We start from the raw sequence: 3891 nt of genomic DNA on the forward strand, positions 1-3891 counted from the left end.
AGATTCTAGTCAGTCATAAAACAAAACAAAACAAAACAAAACAAAACATGATGGTGAGGATGTGGACAGAAAGGAGCCCTTATCTACTGTTGGAATATAAGTAGTCTGCTGTGAAAATCAATGTGGAGATTATCTCCCCCACAAACTAAAAAGACCTGCTAAATGACCCAGCTATACCACTCCCAAGTATTACCCAAAAACTCCAAGTCAACAAACCACAGGGAAAATGCGCACCCATTTTCCTCTGTCAACAGGTAAGTTGGGGAACCTGTTTATATGTAAACAGAGAAGATGTAGAATATTTTCAACCATGAAGAATGAGAGGCTAGGGAGTACTCAGTAGGTAAGAATGCTTCCTCCGAGGGCAGGAAGACCTGCACTGAGCCCTCCAGCTAACACACAAATAACTAGACACAGGCATGAGCGCCCACAACCCCAACACTGGGGCCAGAGACCTGTCAGTCCTCTGAAGGCTCATTGGCTGCTCAACATCCTAGCCAAAACAGTGAGCTTCTGGTTCAGTAAGAGAGCTCACCTCAAAACAAAAGGTGGAGAGCAATAAGGAACACACAGCATCTTATTACAATGTCCTATACACAACTGCAGTGTGTATACACTCACAGGGACACACTATACTAATACACAACACACACACACACATATGATTAAATGTAAAGAATGAGGTCACGTCGTTTTCAGGAAAATCGATGAAAGACTGCCATACTGCACAAACCGAACCTCAGGAAAACCAGAGCTCACGTTTTCTCTTAAATACAGATGACAGGAGAGTGGATGAGACACTGTCCTGACCCCTTTCCTTTCACAGGGGTTGCCTAATAGAATCAGAAAACAGATATTTACATTACTATTCATAACAGTAGCAAAATTACAGTTATGAAGGAGCAATGGAAACAATTTTATAGTTAGGGGTCATCACAAAATGAGGAACTGTATTAAAGGGTTGCAGCATTAGGAAGGTTGAGGACCACTCATCTAGAGGAATGAAGGAAACTAATGGGAATGAGTGAAGTGGGGGAGGGCGGTGTTTGTGGGGGGAGGAATGCTCAAAGTACACTGTATATTGCATGAAGATGGCCTTCAGTATAATAAAATTAAAGATTCCTAAAAGAAAAACTAGACCCCAGTTCTTGGGATGCCTAACAAATATACTACTTGACATTCTCATATGCATTTAAATTAAAGTAAGGGGGAAGACTTAAGGATGTAGCTCATAACTTACTAAGCATGCACAAGGTTACCTAGTGGATATGCAGCAGTGGGAGGGAGGAAGGGAGGGAGGGAGGAAGAGAAGGAGGGAGGGAAGGAGGGATGGGAGGAATAAGGGAAGGAGAGGGAAGACAATTTTCTATGTAAAACAAATTATACTCACAAATTTTATTTCCTTGCATCTTTATATACCTATAAAATGTTGGCTACAGATCTACAACTTTTTGTGACACCTCTAAAAAGGTCTGTAGTCTACCTATGTGGTGTTGTCACTTTAATTTGTTCCCCAAACTCATGTACTGATGGTAGTGTAAGGGTCCTACCCCTTGGGCTATGGCAGGGCATCAGAAGTTGGGAAGATGTAGGGATAATTTCCTGTGTAGCGTGGAAGAATCACCTCTCAATAAAAATGTGATGGCCTCGGGGCTGGAGAGATGCTTCAGTGGTTAAGAGCACTGACTGCTCTTCTGAAGGTCCTGAGTTCAAATTCCAGCAACCACATGGTGGCTCACAACCACCCAGAATGAGATTTAACACCCTCTTCTGGAGTGTCTGAAGACAGCTACAGTGTACTTACATATAACAAATAAATAAATCTTAAAAAAAAAAAAGTGGCCGGGTGGTGGTGGTGGCGGCGCACGCCTCGCCTTTAATCCCAGCACCTGGGAGGCAGAAGCAGGCGGATTTCTGAGTTTGAGGCCAGCCTGGTCTACAGAGTGAGTTCCAGGACAGCCAGGGCTACACAGAGGAACCCTGTCTCATAAACAAACAAACAAACAAACAAACAAAAAGTGATGGTCTATTAGCAGAAGGCAGATGGTAGGACTTTTGGAAGAGAGATTGGAACTCTGGGAGATAATCAGAGGCAGGAGATTTGCCCTGACTGTGAGGAAGTCTGATGCATGCAACTGAGGAGAGGTAACTAGTTTTGTGATAGACAGAATAGTTTAAAACGGTTTGAGAATTTACAAGCTAGTCAGGAATGAGCCAAAGATTTCAGCCTAGGCATTTATTTATAAATAAATAAGCCAGAGACTATAGGAGGGTGAGATCCCATGATAGGATTAGTGGCTTTTTAGGAAGAGAAAGGGACTTGAATTTAGTTGCTTGCTCTTTCCTTGCCATGACTTGATACAGCAAGAATGTCCTCCCCTGACATCAGGACCTCAACACTCAATTACCAAGCCTCCAGCACAGTGAAAAATAAAGGAACTTTCATCTCCTATAAATTACCTAGGACTAGGCATTCTGTGATAAAAGCAAAAGCTGGAACTACAATATGGTGTCTAGGTACAGTAACTGTCCTGGACGCAGCAGTGACCCTTGCAGGCTACGGTGGTGCACTTGTAAATTACCACTACAGGGGACTAAATGTTTCTGCAGGACTGAAAGGACCAACTCCACTTACCCCTGAGGGCTTGCTTACAAGTAAACTTCTAGAATGGCTGAGCTAATCCATTACAAGGCTGCCCAATATTTTTAAAAGCAAAGAAAATTACAAAATTCATATGTACCAAAAAATGGTCATGATGAAATAATGCTTGACAAAAAGAAAAACTAAAAAAATTGAATAGGAAAAGAAATATCTGCTAATACATTACACATATAATGCAATAGAGAAGCAGACAGATTGAGTGTTCTTGTCATGGAAATTACACCGAAAATAAAGTCAGCAACTCTTTTGCCGTACAGCATATTTGAATGGACACTTTGGGCCTAGAGACACAGCTCAGAAGGTGGACTACTTGCCTATCATACATGAAGACCTCGGTTTGATCACTAGCAGCACATAAACTGGATATGGTGATAGGTATCATCACTGGCACTCGAGAGGCAGAGGCAGGGGTATTAGAACCTTATGGTCATCCTGGACTATACAGTAAGTTCAATGGCCAGCCTGGGTTATAAGATTCTGTCTTTTAAAAAAATGAGAAGTATTTCCTTTCCCATCTAGTGAAATCAATGACTACACTCTCATACAGGAATCAAGGTAATGTTTTCATCTCGAACTGTGGTGAAATAAATGGTACTATACTGCACATATATCACACTATATAGTTATATACTATTCAAGGACTAAGGTGTTAACCCTGGGGAGCCATGGACCTAGAAGACTTTACGTTGGCATGTCTACTGCTAAAGGACAGTACATGACATGACATCTCACAGATTTTCATCTTCTTACAGCCCCTCTAATGGAGTAAGAAAAACAGGTGCTAACACACAGGCATTCAGATCCCAGTATGTCACTCGGAGCTCTTACACTGGCAGCTGCCTGGCTATGCTCACAGAGGGCAGGCAGTGATGTCTGGATGGCATTCCCCATTGTCATGCAGTGTCCATTGTAACTGCAGTGAGCTGCAGTAGTCACACCTGACCTTCCATAGCTGGTGTGTTACTCTCCAAGCAAAAGGACGCAGTTCACACTTCAGAGACCAGAAGTGTCCATGTGCCTCACCATCCCCCACACTGGCCATCTTTAGCTCCTGAGGTACACAGAATCGAGCGCTGCAGCAACCCCGTGGGCTGACACACAGGACCTGCAAGCCAATAGCATGAACCCTGTTTGTTTACACCATGAATTAACTGCTTTCGAAGGACCCCACAATGAGGAAGACAGCTCCATTTAGTAATAAAGGTCTTCTTAATAACAGGTCAATAAAA

Source organism: Apodemus sylvaticus, chromosome 3 (genome assembly GCF_947179515.1).
Source record: "Apodemus sylvaticus chromosome 3, mApoSyl1.1, whole genome shotgun sequence".
Classification (NCBI taxonomy): Eukaryota; Metazoa; Chordata; class Mammalia; order Rodentia; family Muridae; genus Apodemus; species Apodemus sylvaticus.